Here is a 27,011-nt window from a genome sequence, read left to right on the forward strand (position 1 = left end):
TGCGTGCAGGATACTTCAATAATATAGAAGCTTTAGTCATATGGCAAAAAGAAAAAAATGTAACTGATGAAAAAAGGCGTCCAACAAAAATGGTGATGAATGAGACAATAGAAAAAATAGAAAAGCATAAGAGATGTTAATATATGAAGTGTCTCAGTAATAGTACGCATAGGACCTGCGGGAGGGAGAGGGAGAGGGGGAACTAGACAATGCAAGAGCCCAAAACCTCAATCCCATGGGGAAAGAAAAAAAAAAAAACACAACCTGATCTTTTTCTTGATGTGGTATAATATATTGCAAGACAACAGAAGGGGTGTGGATGGAGGGAACTGTCGGGCGCAAAGACTGTTCCTTTACAATGTAGATTGTGAGCCCTCGCGGGCAGGGTCCTCTCTCCTCCTGTATCCTCACCCATCCCTTGTAGATTGTGAGCCCTCGCGGGCAGGGTCCTCTCTCCTCCTGTATCCTCACCCATCCCTTGTAGATTGTGAGCCCTCGCGGGCAGGGTCCTCTCTCCTAATGTATCCTCACCCATCCCTTGTAGATTATGATCCCTCGCGGGCAGGGTCCTCTCTCCTCCTGTATCCTCACCCATCCCTTGTAGATTGTGAGCTCTCGCGGGCAGGGTTCTCTCTCCTCCTGTATTCTCACCCATCCCTTGTAGATTGTGAGCCCTCGCGGGCAGGGTCCTCTCTCCTCCTGTATCCTCACCCATCCCTTGTAGATTGTGAGCCCTCGCGGGCAGGTTCCTCTCTCCTCCTGTATCCTCACCCATTCCTTTTAGATTGTAAGCCCTCGCGGGCAGGGTCCCCTCTCCTCCTGTATCCTCACCCATCCGTTGTAGATTGTGAGCCCTCGCGGGCAGGGTCCTCTCTCCTCCTGTATCCTCACCCATCCCTTGTAGATTGTGAGCCTTCGCGGGCATGGTCCTCTCTCCTCCTGTATCCTCACCCATCCCTTGTAGATTGTGAGCCCTCGCGGGCAGGGTCCCCTCTCCTCCTGTATCCTCACCCATCCCTTGTAGATTGTGAGCCCTCGTGGGAAGGGTCCTCTCTCCTCCTGTATCCTCACCCATCCCTTGTAGATTGTGAGCCCTCGCGGGCAGGGTCCTCTCTCCTCCTGTATCCTCACCCATCCCTTGTAGATTGTGAGCCCTCGCGGGCAGGGTCCTCTCTCCTCCTGTATTCTCACCCATCCCTTGTAGATTGTGAGCCCTCGCGGGCAGGGTCCTCTCTCCTCCTGTATCCTCACCCATCCCTTGTAGATTGTGAGCCCTCGCGGGCAGGGTCCTCTCTCCTCCTGTATCCTCACCCATCCCTTGTAGATTGTGAGCCCTCGCGGGCAGGGTTCTCTCTCCTCCTGTATTCTCACCCATCCCTTGTAGATTGTGAGCGCTCGCGGGCAGGGTCCTCTCTCCTCCTGTATCCTCACCCATCCCTTGTAGATTGTGAGCCCTCGCAGGCAGGGTCCTCTCTCCTCCTGTATCCTCACCCATCTCTTGTAGATTGTGAGCCCTCGCGGGCAGGGTCCTCTCTCCTCCTGTATCCTCACCCATCCCTTGTAGATTGTGAGCCCTCGCGGGCATGGTCCTCTCTCCTCCTGTATTCTCACTCATCCCTTGTAGATTGTGAGCCCTCGCGGGCAGGGTCCCCTCTCCTCCTGTATCCTCACCCATCCCTTGTAGATTGTGAGCCCTCGCGGGCAGGGTCCTCTCTCCTCCTGTATCCTCACCCATCCCTTGTAGATTGTGAGCCCTCGCGGGCAGGGTCCTCTCTCCTCCTGTATCCTCACTCATCCCTTGTAGATTGTGAGCCCTCGCGGGCAGGGTTCTCTCTCCTCCTGTATTCTCACCCATCCCTTGTAGATTGTGAGCCCTCGCGGGCAGGGTCCTCTCTCCTCCTGTATCCTCACCCATTCCTTGTAGATTGTGAGCCCTCGCGGGCAGGGTCCCCTCTCCTCCTGTATCCTCACCCATCCCTTGTAGATTGTGAGCCCTCGCGGGCAGGGTCCTCTCTCCTCCTGTATCCTCACCCATCCCTTGTAGATTGTGAGCTCTCGCAGGCAGGGTCCTCTCTCCTCCTGTACCCTCACCCATCCCTTGTAGATTGTGAGCCCTCGCGGGCAGGGTCCCCTCTCCTCCTGTATCCTCACCCATCCCTTGTAGATTGTGAGCCCTCGCGGGCAGGGTCCCCTCTCCTCCTGTATCCTCACCCATCCCTTGTAGATTGTGAGCTCTCGCGGGCAGGGTCCTCTCTCCTCCTGTACCCTCACCCATCCCTTGTAGATTGTGAGCCCTCGCGGGCAGGGTCCTCTCTGTTGCTGGGCAGATTCCATAGTGAGGTACTGGGTTCTTAGGGATTCTGAAGCCGGGAACTGGACTTCAGGTAGTCTTTCGACTGTTCTGTCCCCACTTAAGGCGATTGAAGGTGTGTAGTATAGCGATGGTGTGAGAAGTCCTACCTTTATGTCCTTGCAGCAGGGCAGACAGGACCAGATGTCGCTCCTGGTTGGATGGATTCAAACGTGGACGCAGAGAGATGAATCAGCTGTGGCTTTTTTGCACCATAACCTAAAGACATGAGGTGGTACAATGCAGATGGTACAAGTAGTCGTTCCTGTGGTTGTCTTGTGGGTGCTCACCCCTGGAGTCACTACTAAATGTGTGTGTGTGGTCAAAAGACTTTGCTTTCTGCATCCCAAATGAGATGTGCACTTCTCACACGATGGCTGACAGTAAAATGGATGCCAGGAAGTGAATTCATACACAAGGCTGCCGGACACTCCCACATGCTAGAAAAATGTAAAAGGAGGAGCGAGGGGGCGACACAAAGATTCTGGTTCGTAGATGGCAGCAGAGAAGCATGGAAACAAGTTAATAATACAACAGTAAAATCAAAGATATGAAAAGGACATGAAGGGAACAGCACAGCGGGACTTGTGGGGTGTTCTTTGTATACGGCAGGTCTTGTGGGGTGTACCCAGTATACGGCAGGTCTTGTGTGGCGTTCCTTGTATACAGCAGGTCTTATGGGGTGCTCCCTGTATACAGCGGGACTTGTGGGGGGTTCCCAGTAAACAGCAGGTCTTGTGTGGGGTTCTCGGTATACAGCAGGTCTTGTGGGGTGCTCCGGGGTATGCGGCATGTCTTGTGGGGTGCTCCTGGTATACAGTGGGTCTGGTGGGGTGTACCCAGTATACGGCAGGTCTTGTGTGGCATTCCTTGTGTACGGCAGGTCTTGTGGGGTGTTCCTTGTATACGGCAGGTCTTGTGGGGTGTACCCAATATACAGCAGGTCTTGTGTGGCGTTCCTTGTATACCGCAGGCCTTGTGGGGTGTTCCCGGAATACGGCAGGCCTTGTGGGGTGTTCCTGGTATACATCAGCTGTTGTGGTGTGTTCCTGGTATACAGCATGCCTTGTGGAGTGTTGCCAGTATACGGCAGGTCTTGTGAGGTGTTCCCTGTAAATGGCAGGTCTTGTTTGGTGTTCCCAGTACACAGCATGTCTTATGGGGTGTTCCTGGTATACAGCAGGTCTTATGTGGTGTTCCTGGCATATGGCAAGTTTTGTAGGCTGTTCCCGTATACGGCAGGTCTTGAGGGGTGTTCCTGGTATACAGCAGGTCTTGTGGGGTGTTCCTTGTATATAGTAGATCTTGTGGGGGTGTTCCCGGTATATGGCCTGTCATGTGGGATGTTCCTGGTATACAGCAGGTCTTGTGGGGTGTTCCCAATATACGGAATGTCTTGTGGGGTGTTCTCGGTATATGACGGGTCTTGTGGGGTGTTCCCGGTATACGGTGTGTCTTGTTGGGTGTTCCCAGTATACAGCATGTCTTGTGGGGTGTTCCCAGTATACGGTAGTTCTTGTGGGGTGTTCCCATTATACAGCAAGTGTTGTGGGGTGTTCCTGGTATATGAAAGATCTTGTGGGCTGTTCCTGGTATACACTAGGTCTTGTGGGGTGTTCTCAGTATATGGTGGATCTTGTGGTGTGTTCCCAGTACACACTAGGTCTTGTGGGGTGTTTCTGGTATACAGCAGGTCTTGTGGAGTGTTCTTGGTATACGGCAGGCTTTGTGGGGTGTTCCCGGTATACATCAGGTGTTCTGGGGTGTTCCTGGTATACAGCATGTCTTGTGGAGTGTTCCCGGTATACAGCAGATCTTGTGGGTGTTCCCCGTAAATGACAGGTCTTGTGGGGTGTTCCCAGTATACGGCATGTCTTATGGGATGTTCCTGGTATATGGTAGGTCTTGCACAGGTATTCTTGCCCCTGTGTTGTCGCCATCTTAACTATATGGGTCCACTGCATCCTATAGCATCCTGATAGCGCATTTGTTTGGAGGCCTGGGCAGGTAAGCATCTCTGCCTTTTTGCTGTGTTTTTGTGTTCTCAGTACACGACATGTCTTATGGGGTGTTCCTCGTATATGCAGATCTTGTGGGGTGTTCCCAGCATACGGCATGTGTTGTGGGGTGTTCCCGGTATAAGGCAGATATTGTGTGGTGTTCCTGGTATACAGCAGGTCTTGTGGGGTGTTCCTGATATACGGAATGTCTTGTGGGGTGTTACCGATATACATCAGGTCTTGTGGGGTGTTTCCAATATAAACTAGGTCTTGTGGGGTGTTCCCGGTATATGGTAGTTCTTGTGGGGTGTTTCCGATATATGGTAGTCCTTGTGGGGTGTTCCCGGTATACATCAGGTGTTGTGGGGTGTTCCTGGTATACGGCAGGTCTTGTGGGGTGTTCTCAGTATACGGCAGGTCTTGTGGTGTGTTCCCTGAAAATGGCAGGTTTTGTGGGGTGTTCCTGGTAAATGGCAGGTCTTGTGGGCTGCTCCCGGTATATGGTAGGCCTTATGGGGTGTTCCCGTTATACATCAGGTGTTGTGGGGTATTCCTGGTATACAGCAGGTCTTGTGGAGTGTTCCCAGTATAAGGCAGGTCTTGTTGGGTGTTCCCAGTAAACGGCAGGTCATGTGAGGAGTTCCCCATAAATGGCAGGTCTTTTGGGGTGTTCTTGGTATACGGCATGTCTTATGGGGTGTTCCTGGTATACAGCATGTCGTGTGCAGTGTTCCCAGTATACAGCATGTCTTATGGGTTGTGTCTTGGAGCGGATTGAAGAAAAGCGAGGTTTTTATGATCAGTGAAGATGACAACCTGATGAACAGCTCCCTCAAGGAGATGCCGCCACTCCTGCAGAGCTAACTTGATTGCCAACAATTCACGATCTCTTACAGAATAATTCCTTTCCGAGGTGGAAAAAACCTTGGAGAAGAAACCACAGGTAACCATCCGACCAGTAGACGACTTCTGGGTGATTACTGCTCCAGCACCTATAGAAGAAGTGTCTACCTCAAGAAAAAATTGTTGATCAATGCGGACGATGGAGAACAGGTGCGGAAGAAAAAGCCTGTTTTAGAGAAAAAAAGACTTCTCTGCCTCGGAAGTCCATTCCTTGGCGTTCGCGCCTTTCCGGGTCAAGGCCGAGATGGGTGCCACTCGGGTGGAGAAGTGTGGAATAAAGAAACGGTAATAGCTGGCGAACCCCAGGAAGCATTGTATGGCTTTCAGGCAGGATGGACGAGGCCATTTTAGGATAGCAGAGACCTTCTCCGGATCCATCTTTAAACCTGTGGACGAGACTATGTATCCAAGGAAGGGCAGAGAAGCTTGTTCAGAGACACTTTTCAAATTTAGCATAAAGTCTGTTCTCCCTGAGTCTTTGTAAGACCAGACGTACTTGTCTCCAATGAGGGGCTAAATCTGCAGAGAAGATCAGGATGTCATCCAGGTAAACAACAACAAACGAATAAAGCAAATCTCTAAAATATCATTTACAAATTCCTGAAAAACTGCGGGTGCATTGCTTAGGCCGAAAGGCATTACCAGGTATTCGTAGTGTCCATCTCGGGTGTTAAAGGCGGTTTTCCACTCGTCTCCCTCATAAATGCGTATCAGGTTATAAGCTCCTCTGAGATCCAGTTTGGTCAAGATTTTAGAACCCCTAAGCCGGTCAAACAACTCAAATTAGTGGCAACGGATACCTGTTCTTTACCATAACCAGATTCAGCCCCCTGTAATCGATACAGGGCCGTAGAGATCCGTCTTTTTTCTTCACGAAGAAGAATCCTGATCTGGGTGGCGAGGGATAAATCCCCTCAAAATGACTTCAAATGAGATGTGGTCCCTAAAAAAATGGTGTTGTAAAAATGAGAAATTGCTGGTCAAATTTTAACCCTTATAACTCCCTAACAAAAAAAAATTTTGTTTCCAAAATTGTGCTGATGTAAAGTAGACATGTGGGAAATGTTACTTATTAAGTATTTTGTGTGACAAATCTCTGTGATTTAAGGGCATAAATTAAAAATTTGGAAAATTGCGAAATTTTCAAAATTTTTGCCAAATTTCCGCTTTTTTCAAAATAAACGCAGGTAATATCAAATTTTTTTTACCAATATCATGAAGTACAATATGTCTCGAGAAAACAATGTCAGAATCATCGGGATCCGTTGAAGCGTTCCAGAGTTATAACCTCATAAAGGGACAGTGGTCAGAATTGTAAAAATTGGCGCGGTCATTAACGTGCAAACCACCCTTGGGGGTTAAGGGGTTAAACACCTATAGCAAGATATCAAAAAATAAAATAGATGGATGGACAGGTAGGAGGGGTTTGGGAGGTAAAGGAACGGGAAGGGAGGTAAAGGAACAGGGAAGGGAGGGAGAGGAACAGGGAAGGGAGAGAAAAAGGAATGGGGAAGGGAGCAAAAGGAACGGAGGAAAGAGGGAGCAAAACGAGAAAGGAAATGTGAAGAACGAAGGAGGGAGAAGAACGAGAGAGGAAGAAAAACAGGGAAGGGAGGGAGAGGTATGAGAGAGAAGAATGAGGAAGGGAAGGAGAGGATCGGAGAAGGGAGAGGAAAGGAGGGGAAGAGAGGAACGGGGATGGGAGGGAGAGGTAGGAGGGAGAAGAATGAGGAAGAGAAGGAGAGGAACGGGGAAGGAATGGAGAGAAAAGGAGGGAAAGGAAAGTGGAAGAGAGAGAGGAACAGGGAAAGGAGAGAAAGGAATGGGAAAGGGAGGGAGAGGAAAGAGGAAGGGAGGGAGAGGAATGGGGAAGGGAAAGGAACAGGGAAAGGAGGGAGAAGAACAAGGAAGGTAAGTACAAGAATGGAGGATGGAGAGGAATGGGGAGAGAGAGAAACAGAGAATGGAAGGATTGGATCGGAGAAGGGAGGGAGAGGAACAAGAGAGGGAGAGGAATGGTGAAGGAAGAGCAACAGGGAAAGGAGGGAGAAGAATGAGGAAAGGTGAGAGAAGAGTGGGGGAGGGAGAGGAGCAGGGAAAGGAGGGATAGGAACAGTATTGGGAAGGAGAGGAATGAGGAAGGGAAGGAGAGGAATGAGGAAGAGAGGGAGAGAAACGGAAAAGGGAGGGAGAGAAATGGGGGGAAAGAATGAAGAAGAGAGAGGAACGAAATGAGAGGGACAGGAATGGGAAGGGAGGGAGAGGAACGAAGGGATAGGAACTGAGGAGAGAGAGGAACCGGGAAGGGAGGGAGAAATATAGGAAAGGGAGGGAAAGGAATAGAAGGGAGAGGAACAGGGAGGGAGAGGAATGGTAAGGGAGAGAAACGGGGAAAGTGGGCAAGGAATGAGAAAAGAAGAAAGAGGAATGAGGAAGGGAGGGAGAGGAATGGAGAAGGGAGGGAGAACAATGAGGAAATGAGGGAAAGGAACAGGAAAGATTGAGGAATGGAGAAGGGAGTGGGAGGAACAGGGAAGGGAGGGAGAAGAACAGAGTAAGGGAGGGAGAAAAATGGGGTAAGGGAGGGAGAGGAAAATGGGGGAGAGGAACAGGAAGAGAGCAGAATGGGGAAAGGAGAGGAATTGGGAAGAGGTGTAAACAAAATGGAATGGCGGGAGAGGAATAGGGAAGGGAGAGGGGGGAATGGGGAAGAGAGGGAGAGGAACACGAAAGAAAGAGGAACCTGGGAAGTGAGGGAGAAGAACAGGGAAGGTAGGGAGAAGAACTGGGAAAGTAGGGAGAGAAACAGGGAAAGGAGAGGAATGGGAATGGAACAGGGAAGGAGAGGAACGGGGAAGGGAGATAGAGGAACAGGGAAGGATAGGTACGGGCAATGGAGATGAACTGGGAAGGGAGGGAAAGGAACGGGGTGAGGAAGGGAGAAGCTTGGGAAGGTAGAGGAACAGAGATGGTAGGAAGAAGAACAGGGTATATGAGGGCAAAGAACGAGGAAGTGAAGGAGACGAATGGGATGAGAGAGGACCGGGAATAGAGGGACATGAGAAAGGGAGGGAGAGGAACAGGAAAAGGAGGGTGAGGAACAAAGAAGGGTGATAGAGGAATGGGGAAGGGAGAGCAATGGGGAAATGAGGTAGAAGAACAGAGGAGGGAGAGGAACGGGGAGGGAGAGAAGTGGGAAATGGAGGGATAGGAATGGGGAAGGGAGGGAGAGGAATAGGTAAGTGAGAGGAACAGAGAAGGAAGTGAATGGAACTGGGAAGAGAGGGGGACGAGGAAGGGAGGGAGAGAAACAGGAAGGGAGAGGAATGGGGAAGGGAGAGAGGAACAGGGAAGGGAGAGGAATGGATAAGGGAGGGAGAAGAACAGGGTAGGGGATGGAGAAAAAAGGGGTAAGGGATGGAGAGGATCAGGGAAGGGATAGGAATGGGAAAAGAGCGGAACAGGAAAGGGAGAGGAATTGGGAAGGGAGGGAGAAAAACAGGGAATGGTGGGAGAGGAATAGGTAGGGAAGGGAGAGAAACAGGGAATGGAGGGAGGGGAATGGGGAAGGGAGGGAGAGCAACCTGGCAAGGGAGGGAGAAGAACAGGGAAGGTAGGGAAAGGAACTGGGAAGGTAGGGAGAGGAACAGAGAAGGGAGAGAAATGGGGAAGGAACAGGGAAGGGAAAGAGAGGAACAGGGAGGGGAGCGAGAGGAACCCAGAACGGAAGAAGAGGAACAGAGAATGGAGAAGAATGGAGAAGGGAGGCAAAGGAACAGGGTAAGGGTGGGAGAAGAATGGGGAAAAGAAGTAGAGAAATAGGAGAAGAGAGAAATGCAGAGGAGAGAGGAATGGGAAAGTGAGAGGAATAGGGTGAGGAACAGGGAAGGGAGAGGAGCAGAGAAGGGAGAGGAACATTGAAGGCAGGGTGAAGAGTGAGGAAGGGAGGTAGAAGAATCGGGGATGGAGAGGAACATGAAGTAGAGAATTGGGGAAGGGAGGGAAGGGCACAGGGAAGGGAGAGGAATGGGGAAGGGAGAGGGAATAACAGGGTAAGGGAGGGACAAAAATAGGGTAAGGGAGGCAGAAGAACAGGCGATAGAAGGAGAGGAATGAGAAGAAAGAGGAATGGAGAAGGGAGAGGAATAGGAAAGGGAGAAGAACAGTGGAGAGGAACGGGGAAGGGAGGGAGAGTAACAGGGAAGGGAGGGTGAGTAACAGGGAAGGGAGGGAGAGGAGTTGGAAAGGGAGGGTGAGAAACAAAGAAGGTAGGGAGAGGAACAGGAAAGCAAGAGGAATGGGGAAGGGAGAGAGATGAACAAGGAAGTGAGAGGAACGGGTAATGGAGGAAGAACTGGGTAAGTGAGGGAGAAAAACAAGATAAGGGAGGAGAGGAACTGGATAGGGAGAGGAAAGGGAAGAGAATGCTACAGGGAAGGGAGATGAATTGGGAACAGAGAAAAATAGGGAAGGGAGGGTGAGGAACGAGGAAGGGAGTGAAAGGAATGGGGAAGAGAGAGGAAACAGGAAGGGGGGAAGAGAAATCTGGGAAGGCAGGGAGAACTGAGAAAGTAGAGAGAAGAACTGGGAAGGTAGGCGGAGGAACAGTGAAGGGAGAGAAATGGGAAAGGGAGGGAGAGGAACAAGGAAATGAGCAGGGAAAAGAGAGGAATGGGGAAGGGGGAAGAATGTGGAAGGGAAGGACAAGAACAGAAGCTAGAGGAATGGGGAAAGAAAGGGGACGGGTAAGGGAGGGAGAGGGACAGGGAAGTGACGGAAAGGAATGGGGTAAGGAAGGGAGAGGAATTGGTAAGGGAAAGAGAAAAACAAGGAAAGGAACGGGGAAGGGAGAAGAGTGGAGAAGTTAGCAAGAGGAACAGGGAAGGGAGGGAGAAGAACAGGGAAATGAGGGAGAGAAAGAGGCAAGGGAGAGGGACTGGGAAGGGAGAAGAGTGGAGAAGTAGGAAGAGTAACCAGGAAGGTAGGGAAAGGAACAGGGAAGGGAGAGGAACAGAAAAAGGAGGGAGAAGAACAGGGAAAGGAGGGGGAGAGGAACAAGCAGGGGAGAGGAACGGGGAAGGGAGAAGAGTGGAGAAGGTAGGAAGAGAAACGGAAGGGAGAGGAACAGGGAAGGGAGGGAGAGGAGCAGGCAAGGGAGAGGGACTGGGAAGGGAGGGAGATGAACGGGGAAGGGAGGAAGAGGTATGAGAAGAGTGAGTAATGTAAAAGGGAAAGTAATAGTGAAGGGAAATGAATGGGGTAAGGGAGGTAGAGGAAAAAGGAAGGGAGAAGAATGGGGCAGGGAAGGAGAGGAACAGGGAAGGGATAGGAATATGGAATGGAAGAGGAACAGGGAAGGGAGATGAATGGGGAAGAGAGGGAGAGGAACAGTGAAGAGAGGGGTGGAGGAATGGGGCAGGGAGAGGAACAGAGATGGGTGGGGAATGAATGAGGAAGGGAGGGAGAAGAACAGGGAAGGGAAGAATAGGAACTGGGAAGGAAGAGGAACCTGGGAAGAATGGGAGAGGAACGGAGAAGGGAGGGAGTGGAAAAGGAAAGGGAGGGAGAGGAATGTGGAAGGGAGAGGCACAAGGAGGGAGAGTAGCAGGGAAGGGAGGGAGAAGAACAGGGAATGAAGAGGGACTGTGAAGGGATGGAGAAGAACGGGGTAAGGGAAGGAGAAGATCAGGGTAACGGAGGGAGTGTAACAGGGAAGGGAGAGGGGTGGGAAATGGAGGGAGAAGAACATGGAAGGGAGGGAAAGCAATGGGAAGAAACAGAAGAACTGGAAAGGGAGCAGGACAGAGAAGGGAGGGAGAGGAACAGGGAAGGTATGGAGAGAAACGAGCTTGGGAGGAAGAGGAACATTGAAAGATAGGAGAGGAGCAGAGACAAGGAGGGAGAGGAATGAGGAAAGGAGGGAGAGGAACAGTGAAGGAAGGGAAAGGAAGAGGGAAGGGAAGGAAAGCAAGTTAACATAAAGTAGACTATAAAACATGCAAGTAATAGTAATATTTAATGCATTTATGGATTGAAAATATCTTAACTTTTTGTGCAGAGGTAAAAAGTATCTAAATAAAAAATATATTTTGAAAACTTAAAAACAAATAGTCCCAGTGATATTAGGAACCCTAAATCATCTTGTCTCAGAAAATGATTGAGCTGATAAATGCTATGAGAAGAAAGTCTCTGTATTTTTTCTTTTCTGTTGGAAGGTGCCGATTTGTTCCATTGTCATGCAATAAAATATTTTGTAACTAAAATGCTATGAGAAATAATGTACCTGAATGTTGTAAGTCAGTCCTAGACCAAGAGCCATATAAGAATTTCTCAGCGTTATGTCTTGGATCAGAGATTAAGCTTCTAACCAAAATTACTGGACTACTCCAAAATGTATGTAACAAGTCTGCATAGTGGGGGGTTGGTTTGAATAATATATTATATTGGCTTTAACCAAAGTAAATGACTGTCTATAGGTTATTATGGAACATGTCTCTTGTAAAGTTGCACAGGTGGAACAAGATTGCACCTGTTTCTTGGCTTTTGACCACTGGTCTAGATGAAAGGAAATATATCAATGATCCTCTTGAATTGTCTAGATGGGCCACAGGTCATAGGAAGCTGAATACAGTGACATCTTGTTATCTGCAATGCAATGTCTTATTCCACAGAAATCCATGTTTTTCTTAGATGTAAATGAGCTGATAAGAGCTATGGGCCAGACATAGATCTTCCCTAGACTGCGCCTCCAGAGATCTTGGTACATAACAGGAGGGGTTAATAGTGTGAGACATGTACTAACACAGAGCAGCAGAGCTGAACATTGTCTCCTTACAAACACATCAGCAGCTGCAGCTCTCACAGCTGTGCTGTATTGTATGGGCTCCTGTGGGATGGAAGCTGCAGATGTGTCAGTGGTAATCACACATCAGGATAGCGGGGAGCACCCATCACACTGGTAACACCGCTTGTCATTTATAATAAGCTCTGGAGGCGGAGTCTCAGGGAGTCTCAGTAGATCTATGCCCCACCCACAGCCCTGAACAGCTCATTTACATATGAGAAAAATAGTGGATTTCTCTGGAATAAGACATTGGATCACAGATATCAAGGCATTGAGCTTCCTATAACCTTGCCCATACAGACTGCTCAGTAGGGTGGATTCTACTGACACATCCACTTTAAAGGGTTTTTGAAAATGTTGTCCCAACTTTTCACATTGTTAGTTTTAGTGAAGTTCAGGTCATAATTTAATAGTGAGATTAATTGTTTAGCAGCCCATATTGTAAATGCAATAATGAATTTCAGAACAGAAATTAGTGCATCTGAAATTTCTTCTACTGAAATGTTCTTATATTTGTTTTGCATAAGTTTTGAAGTTGAAATTATTGTTTTAGTCGGAGATAATGTGTATTTAATGAAGGAACAATGAAGTGTCCAATTATTAGCGATTGCAGGGGATTTATGCAGCACCCCAGGTAACCGGCTGTTGCAGTGAAGTTGCCTTCCTTTCTGGGAGGGTGATATCATGCTAGGAGGCAGGGGAAATTCTATCTATCAGGTAAGGCACTCGCATTCAACATATCTGAATCTAGGCCAGGAGGGGGAGCTCAGGACCCGAATTCAGGGGAGCTCCCTTACACTTTATGTATGCTGGTCTGGAGGAGGAGCCAGTCAGTCTCAGGGAGTCTGAGGGAGATAGTGGAGGGAGAAAGTTGGTCTCCAGGAGAGAAAGGATGTCTGGAACAGATGTGGGGGCCGAGCAGCCACAAGGAAGCTGCTACCCCTGGAAAGAGAAGCAGAAAGAGGAGGAAAGGGCTAAGGAGGGGAACAGCGGAAGGACACCCTCTGAGTCAGAGCGCAGAAGCCGGGTACCGGGAGCCTGAGGTCGTGTTGTTCTCCAGGATGCGCGACAGAACAGGAGGGCAAAGTACTATATGTCAATTGCCTGTAACAAGAGATCCTATATACAGGCTCAAACTGCCTATCGTACAGACTCCTGTCTTAGGACAGGAGAGAGGGGACTTGCACTGAGCTTCAAGCAGCAGGGACCTAATTAACTACGGACCTCACCTGGTAAAGAGATTTATTATTGCCTCCAAGCCGGCCAGACCACAGCTACCCTGCACTTGGTACCCTGGACTGAGGACTACTACTACCATCAGTAAACCAGGTAAAGACTTTGCAAACCTGTGTCCTCGTTCTTTGCTCATTTATCGGCTTACACCATCTTGCCATACACTTGGAAAGCCCTGGGCACCCCGCTTCACCTGTGGGAAGCGTCACCATCTTTCTGCATACCATCACCCCAGAGGACCCCTTTAAGCAGCCTCGGTCCCCACTGACCAAACACCACAGGTGGCATCACGAACATAGACATTCAAATCCCATTAAAGACCTTTCCCTTTAATTGGGCGCCCAAGGCCACGGACCGGATCGCAGCCACCATGACATCCCGTTTAATAGCGACCAGACCCGGTGCCAAATACCCCACGGCCATGGTGGGCATTCCATTTACACTGCTCAAAAAAATAAAGGGAACACTAAAATCTCACATCCTAGATATCACTGAATGAAATATTCCAGTCGTAAATCTTCATTACATAGAAGAATCTGTTGACAAAAATAAAACATAAAAATGTTCATTTTAAATCAGAATTAATATCCAATGGAGGTCTGCATTTGGAATGATTCTAAAAATCAAAGTGGAAAATTAAATTACAGGCTGATCCAACTTCAGTGGAAATGCCTCAAAACAAGGAAATGATGCTCAGTAGTGTGTGTGGCCTCCACGTACCTGTATGACCTCCCTACAATGCCTGGACATGCTCCTAATGAGGCGGCGGATGGTCTCCTGAGGGATCTCCTCACAGACCTGGATTAAAGCATCAGTCAACTCCTGGACAGTCTGTGGTGCAACGTGGTAGTGGATGGAACGAGGCATGATGTCCCAGATGTGCTTGCTTTGATTCATGTCTGGGGAATGGGCGGGCACACTTCAGCCACATGAGGCCTAACATTGTCATGTATCAGAAGGAACCCAGGGCCCACTTCACCTGCATATGGTCTCACAATGGGTCTAAGGATCTCATCTTGGTACCTAATGGCAGTCAGGCTACCTCTGGTGAGCACATGAAGGTGTAACAATATATAGGTACTAAGGAATCTGATAGCGTGGGATAAAACCAGTCTGAGAGCAAAGCTGCAGTAAAAGATGTATTCAAACAAAACAGAAAAGCAAACAAAGCTAACACAGATATTCCTGCAATTGTAACGACGTGCTCAGCACAATATGGTAATCACCGCACAGTGAATAGCGGGACGCGACCGCTTATATGAACCAGTCCAGCAAGGATGTGACGAGGGAGCAAACAAGACACTTGACAAGGAAGTCCAGTAGGTGATTAGTGGAAATGCACTCAGAACTTAAACTTGAGGATCCAGCAGAAGTGAAGTAGAAATGCACACAGAACTTATGAGGAAGTCCAGCAAAACCTGATCCCACGTGCACACATCACTAGTTTGTGGAAGTTCAATAATAAGCAGGTGGTGCATTGAGCATGAAGTCCTGGTGAAAGAGGATTAAGGAAAAAGAGGGAGAACGCTATCTAAGCGTAGTAGACGAGTAACACTCTCTTGGTGAGATAAGCAACACTGGAAACTTGCTCACCTGGTGTGGTAGTGCAAAGAGGCACAACACTGGGAAAGGCTTAGCAAACAAGGGAAATCCTTCCACAGGTGTGCTGCCCGTCACAGCAGTAACAGAAGTGAGACGCAGCTGAAAGGGGCGAGGCAGCTGAAGCAGGGAGATCCCCAGACCACAGGCAGAAGCTCAGGAGCCAGCAGCACAAAATACTGAAGCACAGAACACCACATGGCTCAGACTTAAATAATCAAGACTGACAGGAAGTTCCATGACAGGGTGAGATCCAAGACTCCATCTTGGATCAGGGCGAACAGGAACAAGGGAAGTCCGGAATCCTTACAGAAGGGCTGTGCGGACCTCCAAAGAAATGCCTCCCCACACCAATACTGACCACTGCCAAACTAGTCATGCTGGAGGATCTTGCAGGCAGCAGATCGCTCTCCACGGCGTCTTCACACTCTGTCATGTCTGTCACATGTGCTCAGTGTGAACTTGCTGTCATTCATGAAGAGCACAGGGCGCCAATGTCCAATTTGCCAATCCTGGTGTTCTCTGGCAAATACCAATTGCCCTGCATGTTGTTGGGCTATAAGCACAACACCCACTTGTGGATGTCAGGCCCTCATATTACCCTCATGGAGTCTGTTTCTGAAAGTGTGAGCAGACACATGGATGTTAGTTGCCTGCAGGAGGTCATTTTGCAGGGCTCTGGCAGTGCTCCTCCTGTACCTCCTTGCACAAAGGAGGAGGTATCGGTCCTGCTGCTGAGTTGTTGCCCTCCTATGGTGCCATCGACGTCTTCTGGTGTACTGGCCTGTCTCCTGGTATCTTCCCCATGCAGTCGACAATGGGCTGAGAGACAGCTAGTCTTCTTACGACAGCATTGATGAGCCATCCTGGATGAGCTGCACTATCTGAGCAACTTCTGAGGGTTGTAGACACCACCTTATCCTACAGTACCTCTAGGGGTGAAAGCAATGACCAAATGCAAAAGTGACTAAAATAACTGCCAAAAATGATGAGAACAGAGAAATGGTTTGTGGTCACCCCCTTTATAGGGGTTGTCTTGCTAATTGCCGATCATTTCTACCTGTTGTCTGTTCCATTTGCACAGCAGCAGGAGACATTGAGTCACATTCGGTGTTGCTTCATAACTGGACAGGTTGATGTCACAGAAGGGATTGCCTGGGCGTTACATTGTATTGTTTACTCCCTTTATTTTTTTGAGCAGTGTATTTATTTAGGTATTTTTCTAGACGAACCCAACTCTTATTATTTATTTCCAACCAGTTTTCACTTTGTCTTATGATATTAGCATGATGAAGATTAGGGAAGAAGATTTATTTTATTAACTCTGGATCTTTTCTTCTTCCAAAGTCAGGAGATTTGCTTTTGAAATCTATTTCTCCAGCTGGTGGATGTGAACATGGACAGTATGAAATATATAATATGCTGGCAATGAAAACGTCTTCTATGTTATGATCTTTCCGAGGGAAGATATCTCATTGTTTAGGAAATGTCCTCCTGAATATTGTTATATCTGATTTCCATGTTCACATTAACCAAATCTTTAAATCTGCCAGTGAGATGATTGCCGAGGTGCGAAACATCGCTGGTTTCACACTTTAGATCAATCTCTTTTAGGATATTTTCTTTTACATGTTTGGGATTATTTTTATTACTCTTATCATAGGATACTTGTGACAATGTGTGCATATTATCAGAATCCTTAATAAAGCAAGAGGATTTGATAGATAACATGTCAGCAACAATGTTTATTTTAGATGATCTGCCATTAGCGTGAATTCCATCTGTGATCTATTCTTTGTTGTAATTGGTGCTCTAGTATTATCAGTTCTGTGATCTGATCAATGTGATCGTTTCCAGAACGTGATCAGTTCTATAATGTGATAGGTTCTGTGACATGATCAGTTCTGTGATTAGTTTGATTGGTTCCTTCATGTGATCTGTTATGTGATCAGTTCTGTGATGTGATTGGTTCTATCATGTGATCAGCTCCTTGATACAATCAGTTCTATGATGTGATCAGTTTTGTAATCTGATCAAATCTTTGATCTGTTCTTCGTTCTGATTGGTTTTGGGATCTGTGATCTTTTCTGTGTTGTGAATGGTTCTGTGATCTCATCGTTTCTACAATCTGATTGGTTCTATGATGCATTCAGTTCTGTGATATCATTGTTTCTATGATGCAATCAGTTTTATTCTGTGATCGGTTTTGTAATCTGATCAGATCTGGGATCTGTTCTATGATTTGATTGATTCCGTGTAATGATCAGTCCTGTTATGTGATCGGTTCTGTGATGTTATCGGGCCTGTCACACAATCAACTCTGTGATGTGATCTGTTCTGTTATCAATTCGGTGATGTGATCAGTTCTGTGATGTGATCAGTTCTGTGATGTGATCAGTTCTCTGATGTGATTGATTCTGTGATGTGATCAGTTCAGTGATCTCCTCGATTTTTTTGATCTGATCCATTCTGTGACGTGATTAGTTTTGCGATTTGATCAGTTGCATGATTTTATCCCTTCTGTGATCTATTTGGTTCTGTGATCTGATCAGTTCATTGATGTGATCAGTTCTGTGATGTGATCAGTTCTGTGATATGATTGTGTCTGTGATTTAATCGATTCTGTGATGTTATTGGTTCTCTGATCCGTTCTATGTAGTAATCAGTTCTATAATGATATAAGTTCTGTAATATGATTGGTTCTAAGATGTAACAAGTTCTATCAGTTTTGTAATTTGATTGGATCTGTGATCTGTTCTGTGTTGTGATGGGTCCAGTGATCTGATCAGTTCTATGATGTGACTAACTCTGTAATCTGATCAGTTTGGTGATGTGATCAGTTCTGTCATGTGATTGGTTCTGTAATGTTTTTGATTCTGTAATGTGATCAGTTTTGTTATATGATTGTTTCTGCGATGTGATCAGTTCTGTTATCAGTTCTGTGATGTGATCAGTTCTGTGATGTGATCGGTTCTGCGATGTGATCGGTTCTGTGATGTGATTGGTTCTATGATCTGGTCGGTTCTATGATCTGGTCAGTTCTGTGATCTGCTCGGTTCTACGATCTGGTCGGTTCTATGATCTGGTCAGTTCTGTGATCTGCTCGGTTCTATGATCTGGTTGGTTCTATGATCTGGTCGGTTCTGTGATCTGCTCGGTTCTATGATCTGGTCGGTTCTATGATCTGGTCGGTTCTGTGATCTGCTCGGTTCTATGATCTGGTCGGTTCTGTGATGTGATCGGTTCTATGATCTGGTGGGTTCTATGATCTGGTCGGTTCTGAGATGTGCTCGGTTCTGTGATCTGGTGGGTTCTGTGATCTGGTCGGTTCTATGATCTGGTTGGTTCTGTGATCTGGTCGGTTCTGTGATGTGCTCGGTTCTATGATCTGGTCGGTTCTGTGATGTGCTCGGTTCTATGATCTGGTCGGTTCTGAGATGTGATCGGTTCTATGATCTGGTCGGTTCTGAGATGTGCTCGGTTCTATGATCTGGTCGGTTCTATGATCTGGTCGGTTCTGTGATCTGCTCGGTTCTATGATCTGGTCGGTTCTGTGATGTGCTCGGTTCTGTGATCTGGTCGGTTCTGAGATGTGCTCGGTTCTTTGATCTGGTCGGTTCTATGATCTGGTCGGTTCTGTGATCTGCTCGGTTCTATGATCTGCTCGGTTCTATGATCTGGTCGGTTCTGTGATGTGTTCGGTTCTATGATCTGGTCGGTTCTGTGATGTGCTCGGTTCTATGATCTGGTGGGTTCTATGATCCGGTCGGTTCTGTGATCTGGTGGGTTCTATGATCTGGTCGGTTCTGTGATGTGCTCGGTTCTGTGATGTGCTCAGTTCTATGATCTGGTCGGTTCTGTGATGTGCTCGGTTCTATGATCTAGTCGGTTCTGTGATGTGCTCGGTTCTATGATCTGGTCGGTTCTGTGATGTGCTCGGTTCTATGCTCTGGTCGGTTCTGTGATCTGGTCGGTTCTGTGATGTGATCGGTTCTATGATCTGGTTGGTTCTATGATCTGGTCGGTTCTGTGATCTGCTCGGTTCTATGATCTGGTCGGTTCTGTGACCTGGTCGGTTCTGTGATCTGCTCAGCTCTGTGATCTGGTCGGTTCTGTGATGTGATCAGTTCTATGATCTGGTCGGTTCTGTGATGTGCTCGGTTCTGTGATGTGCTTGGTTCTGTGATCTGGTCGGTTCTGTGATCTGGACGGTTCTGTGATGTGCTCGGTTCTGTGATGTGCTCGGTTCTGTGATGTGCTCAGTTCTATGATCTGGTCGGTTCTATGATCTGGTCAGTTCTGTGATGTGCTTGGTTCTATGATCTGGTGGGTTCTATGATCTGGTCGGTTCTGAGATGTGCTCGGTTCTATGATCTGGTCGGTTCTGTGATCTGGTCAGTTCTGTGATCTGGTCAGTTCTGTGATCTGGTCGGTTCTGTGATATGCTCGGTTCTGTGATCTGGTCAGTTCTGTGATCTGGTCGGTTCTGTGATGTGCTCGGTTCTATGATCTGGTCGGTTCTGTGATGTGCTCGGTTCTATGATCTGGTCAGTTCTGTGATGTGCTCGGTTCTATGATCTGGTGGGTTCTGAGATGTGCTCGGTTCTATGATCTGGTCGGTTCTGTGATGTGCTCGGTTCTATGATCTGGTCAGTTCTGTGATGTGCTCGGTTCTATGATCTGGTCGGTTCTATGATCTGGTCAGTTCTGTGATGTGCTTGGTTCTATGATCTGGTCGGTTCTGTGATCTGGTCGTTTCTGTGATGTGCTCGGTTCTATGATCTGGTCGGTTCTATGATCTGATCGGTTCTGTGATGTGCTCGGTTCTGTGATGTGCTCGGTTCTGTGATGTGCTCGGTTCTATGATCTGGTCGGTTCTGTGATCTGGTCGGTTCTGAGATGTGATCAGTTCTATGATCTGGTTGGTTCTGAGATGTGATCGGTTCTATGATCTGATCGGTCCTGTGATGTGCTCGGTTCTGTGATCTGGTCGGTTCTGTGATCTGGTCGGTTCTGTGATGTGCTCGGTTCTGTGATCTGGTCGGTTCTGTGATCTGGTCGGTTCTGTGATCTACTCGGTTCTATGATCTGGTCGATTCTGCGATCTGGTCGGTTCTGTGATCTACTCGGTTCTATGATCTGGTCAGTTCTGTGATGTGATCGGTTCTATGATCTGGTCAGTTCTATGATCTGGTCAGTTCTATGATCTGGTCGGTTCTATGATCTTGTTGGTTCTATGATCTGGTCGGTTCTGTGATGTGATCGGTTCTGTGATGTGATCGGTTCTATGATCTGGTCGGTTCTGTGATCTGGTCGGTTCTGTGATGTGATCGGTTCTATGATCTGGTCGGTTCTATGATCTGGTCAGTTCTATGATCTGGTCAGTTCTATGATCTGGTCAGTTCTATGATCTGGTTGGTTCTATTATCTGGTCGGTTCTGTGATGTGATCGGTTCTGTGATGTGATCGGTTCTATGATCTGGTCGGTTCTATGATCTGGTCGGTTCTGTGATGTGCTCGGTTCTATGATCTGGTCGGTTCTGTGATGTGATCGGTTCTATGATCTGCTCGGTTCTATGATCTGGTGGGTTCTGTGATCTGGTGGGTTCTGTGATGTGCTCGGTTCTGTGATCTGGTGGGTTCTGTGATCTGGTCGGTTCTGTGATCTGCTCGGTTCTATGATCTGGTCGGTTCTATGATCTGGTCGGATCTATGATCTGCTCGGTTCTATGATCTGGTCGGTTCTGTGATGTGTTCGGTTCTATGATTTGGTGGGTTCTGTGATCTGGTGGGTTCTGTGATGTGCTCGGTTCTATGATCTGGTCAGTTCTATGATCTGGTCGGTTCTGTGATCTGGTCGGTTCTGTGATGTGATCGGTTCTATGATCTGGTCGGTTCTGAGATGTGATCGGTTCTATGATCTGGTCGGTTCTATGATCTGGTCGGTTCTATGATCTGGTCGGTTCTGTGATGTGCTCGGTTCTATGATCTGGTCGGTTCTGTGATGTGCTCGGTTCTATGATCTGGTCGGTTCTATGATCTGGTCGGTTCTGTGATCTGGTCGGTTCTGTGATCTGGTGGGTTCTGTGATGTGCTCGGTTCTATGATCTGGTGGGTTCTGTGATGCGTTCGGTTCTATGATCTGGTTGGTTCTGAGATGTGATCGGTTCTATGATCTGGTCGGTTCTATGATCTGGTCGGTTCCGTGATGTGATCGGTTCTATGATCTGGTCGGTTCTATGATCTGGTCGGTTCTGTGATCTGCTCGGTTCTATGATCTGGTCGGTTCTATGATCTGGTTGGTTCTGAGATGTGATCGGTTCTGTGATCTGGTCGGTTCTGTGATGTGATCGGTTCTATGATCTGGTCGGTTCTGTGATGTGCTCGGTTCTGTGATCTGGTGGGTTCTGTGATGTGCTCGGTTCTATGATCTGGTTGGTTCTGTGATGTGATCGGTTCTATGATCTGGTCGGTTCTGTGATCTGGTCGGTTCTGTGATGTGCTCGGCTCTGTGATGTGCTCGGTTCTGTGATGTGCTCGGTTCTGTGATGTGCTCGGTTCTGTGATCTGGTGGGTTCTGTGATGTGCTCGGTTCTGTGATCTGGTGGGTTCTGTGATGTGATCGGTTCTATGATCTGGTCGGTTCTGTGATGTGCTCGGTTCTGTGATGTGCTCGGTTCTGTGATGTGCTCGGTTCTGTGATCTGGTGGGTTCTGTGATCTGGTCGGTTCTGTGATGTGCTCGGCTCTGTGATGTGCTCGGTTCTGTGATGTGCTCGGTTCTGTGATGTGCTCGGTTCTGTGATCTGGTGGGTTCTGTGATGTGCTCGGTTCTGTGATCTGGTGGGTTCTGTGATGTGATTGGTTCTATGATCTGGTCGGTTCTGTGATGTGATCGGTTCTATGATCTGGTCGGTTCTGTGATCTGGTCGGTTCTGTGATGTGCTCGGCTCTGTGATGTGCTCGGTTCTGTGATGTGCTCGGTTCTGTGATGTGCTCGGTTCTGTGATCTGGTGGGTTCTGTGATCTGGTCGGTTCTGTGATGTGATCGGTTCTATGATCTGGTCGGTTCTGTGATCTGGTCGGTTCTGTGATGTGCTCGGCTCTGTGATGTGCTCGGTTCTGTGATGTGCTCGGTTCTGTGATGTGCTCGGTTCTGTGATGTGCTCGGTTCTGTGATCTGGTGGGTTCTGTGATGTGCTCGGTTCTGTGATTTGGTGGGTTCTGTGATCGGTTCTATGATCTGGTCGGTTCTGTGATGTGATCGGTTCTGTGATCTGGTCGGTTCTGTGATCTGGTCGGTTCTGTGATGTGCTCGGCTCTGTGATGTGCTCGGTTCTGTGATGTGCTCGGTTCTGTGATGTGCTCGGTTCTGTGATCTGGTGGGTTCTGTGATGTGCTCGGTTCTGTGATCTGGTGGGTTCTGTGATGTGATCGGTTCTATGATCTGGTCGGTTCTGTGATGTGATCGGTTCTATGATCTGGTCGGTTCTGTGATCTGGTCGGTTCTGTGATGTGCTCGGTTCTGTGATGTGCTCGGTTCTGTGATCTGGTGGGTTCTGTGATCTGGTCGGTTCTGTGATGTGATCGGTTCTATGATCTGGTCGGTTCTGGGATCTGGTCGGTTCTGTGATGTGCTCGGTTCTGTGATCTGGTCGGTTCTGGGATCTGGTCGGTTCTGTGATGTGCTCGGTTCTGTGATGTGCTCGGTTCTGTGATGTGCTCGGTTCTGTGATGTGCTCGGTTCTGTGATGTGCTCGGTTCTGTGATCTGGTGGGTTCTGTGATGTGCTCGGTTCTGTGATCTGGTGGGTTCTGTGATGTGATCGGTTCTATGATCTGGTCGGTTCTGTGATGTGATCGGTTCTATGATCTGGTCGGTTCTGTGATCTGGTCGGTTCTGTGATGTGCTCGGCTCTGTGATGTGCTCGGTTCTGTGATGTGCTCGGTTCTGTGATGTGCTCGGTTCTGTGATGTGCTCGGTTCTGTGATGTGCTCGGTTCTGTGATGTGCTCGGTTCTGTGATGTGCTCGGTTCTATGATCTGGTCGGTTCTGTGATGTGATCGGTTCTATGATCTGCTCGGTTCTGTGATCTGGTCGGCTCTGTGATGTGCTCGGCTCTGTGATGTGCTCGGTTCTGTGATGTGCTCGGTTCTGTGATGTGCTCGGTTCTGTGATGTGCTCGGTTCTGTGATCTGGTGGGTTCTGTGATGTGCTCGGTTCTGTGATTTGGTGGGTTCTGTGATCGGTTCTATGATCTGGTCGGTTCTGTGATGTGATCGGTTCTGTGATCTGGTCGGTTCTGTGATCTGGTCGGTTCTGTGATGTGCTCGGTTCTGTGATGTGCTCGGTTCTGTGATGTGCTCGGTTCTGTGATGTGCTCGGTTCTGTGATCTGGTGGGTTCTGTGATGTGCTCGGTTCTGTGATCTGGTGGGTTCTGTGATGTGATCGGTTCTATGATCTGGTCGGTTCTGTGATGTGATCGGTTCTATGATCTGGTCGGTTCTGTGATGTGATCGGTTCTATGATCTGGTCGGTTCTGTGATCTGGTCGGTTCTGTGATGTGCTCGGCTCTGTGATCTGGTCGTTTCTATGATCTGGTCGGTTCTGTGATGTGATCAGCTCTGTGATCTGGTCGGTTCTGTGATCTGGTGGGTTCTGTGATGTGCTCGGTTCTGTGATTTGGTGGGTTCTGTGATCGGTTCTATGATCTGGTCGGTTCTGTGATGTGATCGGTTCTGTGATCTGGTCGGTTCTGTGATCTGGTCGGTTCTGTGATGTGCTCGGCTCTGTGATGTGCTCGGTTCTGTGATGTGCTCGGTTCTGTGATGTGCTCGGTTCTGTGATGTGCTCGGTTCTGTGATCTGGTGGGTTCTGTGATGTGCTCGGTTCTGTGATCTGGTGGGTTCTGTGATGTGATCGGTTCTATGATCTGGTCGGTTCTGTGATGTGATCGGTTCTATGATCTGGTCGGTTCTGTGATCTGGTCGGTTCTGTGATGTGATCGGTTCTATGATCTGGTCGGTTCTGTGATCTGGTCGGTTCTGTGATGTGCTCGGCTCTGTGATGTGCTCGGTTCTGTGATGTGCTCGGTTCTGTGATGTGCTCGGTTCTGTGATGTGCTCGGTTCTGTGATCTGGTGGGTTCTGTGATGTGCTCGGTTCTGTGATTTGGTGGGTTCTGTGATCGGTTCTATGATCTGGTCGGTTCTGTGATGTGATCGGTTCTGTGATCTGGTCGGTTCTGTGATCTGGTCGGTTCTGTGATGTGCTCGGTTCTGTGATGTGCTCGGTTCTGTGATGTGCTCGGTTCTGTGATGTGCTCGATTCTGTGATCTGGTGGGTTCTGTGATGTGCTCGGTTCTGTGATTTGGTGGGTTCTGTGATCGGTTCTATGATCTGGTCGGTTCTGTGATGTGATCGGTTCTGTGATCTGGTCGGTTCTGTGATCTGGTCGGTTCTGTGATGTGCTCGGCTCTGTGATGTGCTCGGTTCTGTGATGTGCTCGGTTCTGTGATCTGGTCGGTTCTGTGATCTGGTCGGTTCTGTGATGTGCTCGGCTCTGTGATGTGCTCGGTTCTGTGATGTGCTCGGTTCTGTGATGTGCTCGGTTCTGTGATGTGCTCGGTTCTGTGATCTGGTGGGTTCTGTGATGTGCTCGGTTCTGTGATCTGGTGGGTTCTGTGATGTGATCGGTTCTATGATCTGGTCGGTTCTGTGATGTGATCGGTTCTATGATCTGGTCGGTTCTGTGATCTGGTCGGTTCTGTGATGTGCTCGGCTCTGTGATGTGCTCGGTTCTGTGATGTGCTCGGTTCTGTGATGTGCTCGGTTCTGTGATCTGGTCGGTTCTGTGATGTGCTCGGCTCTGTGATGTGCTCGGTTCTGTGATGTGCTCGGTTCTGTGATGTGCTCGGTTCTGTGATCTGGTCGGTTCTGTGATGTGCTCGGCTCTGTGATGTGCTCGGTTCTGTGATGTGCTCGGTTCTGTGATGTGCTCGGTTCTGTGATCTGGTCGGTTCTGTGATGTGCTCGGCTCTGTGATGTGCTCGGTTCTGTGATGTGCTCGGTTCTGTGATGTGCTCGGTTCTGTGATCTGGTCGGTTCTGTGATGTGCTCGGCTCTGTGATGTGCTCGGTTCTGTGATGTGCTCGGTTCTGTGATCTGGTGGGTTCTGTGATCTGGTCGCTGTGACTCTCACCCTAATGTCAGCAGTGAGTCTTGCGTCCTCCTTGTGCTTTGCCCCCGGAGCGCAGGTGTCTGCCTGAGCCCCTTTGAAGTTGTGAAGATGATTGATGGTCCGTGTGCGGATATGGAGGGAACATATGTCTGACTCACAAGGTTTTCAGACAGAATAATTTGCTGTTCTGTAAGTAATAATTTGCTGCTCCTTTCAGTGATAGCTTCTTCCCATATGTGTGAAGGGAGTGGCGGACGGTTGTATCATCTTGTCTGTGCGTGTGTTCTCCAGGTTGTGCCGAAGCCCAGGAAGGGGTTAAGTTGGTCACGTGCCAGCGTGCGAGTTGGCAAACCCTGAATCGCGCTCTCCATCCACCCATTGCCTTATCATATAACTACACGCACAATATACAGAACTGATTTCCCTTCGCTCGTCTTTTGAAGTAAAGTGGGATCAGTGCGAGTCACTCCAAACATAGACGTCGAGCGAAAAGGGAAAAAAAGACCAAAGACGAAAAAAACTCTTAGTAATGAGATTGAAACTTACAAAACACAGAAGCAAATGTGGCTTTAATACATTGTTATGACCCTTTATAGGGCTGGAAATTACTCTTCAAAACTGATTCTGGCTGGACTTCAGAGCAGAGGGGATTCTGGGATACCGCAGAGCGACTTTGACTAGTAAGTTGGTATTGCAGGAATTTTTTAATTTCCTGTAACACAACAATCCCACTGCAGCCCGGCTGGAAGAGACCGTCCTGCTGCACTGCATTTGCTAAAGTGTTTCAAGAGAAATTCTAGAACTTGCAGGAGAGAAGAGCCGCAGCCATGGGGTGGAATTGTCCCATGCATCCAGGCCCCGGGGGCTGAGGATGCCACTGCCCGTCATCGAGTCACGCCTGACCCATGGGTGTCAGACTAGAGGTGGGCCCAGATGGGGTCCTGACCCAAATGGCGGTGCGGTCCCTCGTATACATGCTAAGCAGGGCTAATGCTATCATGGACGTAAGCCAAGAGGGAGTCCCGTTACTTCCACGTGTGCCCCCCCGACGTCTGTTTCTGCTTATTCTTATAAAACGTTTTGCAAACACACAGTTTAAAAAAAAACACATTGGCAGCTGGATGTTTTGTAATTATAAGCCCCAATATCTTTTCCAGTGAAGCTATTAAGAGATTAGAGGTGTAAATGAGGGTTGGGGGGATATATGACCCAGAGGTGGGGCGCAGAGAAACTTTTCTGCCTTGGCCTGGGTATTTAGATACCAGGCCAGGACTGTGACATGAAAGCGTGGGTGTAACTTTGTAAAAGCCATGCCCTGGAGGAGTCTCAGATTTATCCCAATAAATATTCCATTGGGATCCACTAAGGAAGGTTCTGGATGGACCGCAGTGTCCGGCTCTGGTCGGGGGGCTTCACTATAGTCATCACTGATGGAATTCAAGGGGACAAAAATAAAATAAACACTTATCAGCCATGATATGTTTGGACTTGTCCTGATGTTCTGCATTGAAGTATTGGGTCAGTATAAACTGTTCCTGGACATAGATGTCTCATTAAAGGTGAGCCTTGGACCATGAGTTGGGCTGCCGGGTAGAACATGTAGGCTCCAATGGTCACTCAGGCTCCAGACGTCCACTCATGACATGTGGAATAGTTCTGATGTCTAAGTGGGTTCAAATGTTTGGTTCCTTCTGACGGTGGACATTTTTATGTTCAGATTTCTGAAGTTTGGATGGATTTGGATCTGTGGTTGGTTCTGATCTTTGGTTGTAATGTTGAGCAGATAATTTTGCTGCTTGGACCTGCTCTGATGTTTGGACAGATTGATGTTCTGATGGGTTTGCAGTTCTTGGACTGTTTTTGATGTGTAGTAAATTCTAATGTTGGGCAGGATTCGCTGTTT

Source organism: Ranitomeya imitator, chromosome 2, assembly GCF_032444005.1.
Source record: "Ranitomeya imitator isolate aRanImi1 chromosome 2, aRanImi1.pri, whole genome shotgun sequence".
In the NCBI taxonomy this organism is placed as follows: Eukaryota; Metazoa; Chordata; class Amphibia; order Anura; family Dendrobatidae; genus Ranitomeya; species Ranitomeya imitator.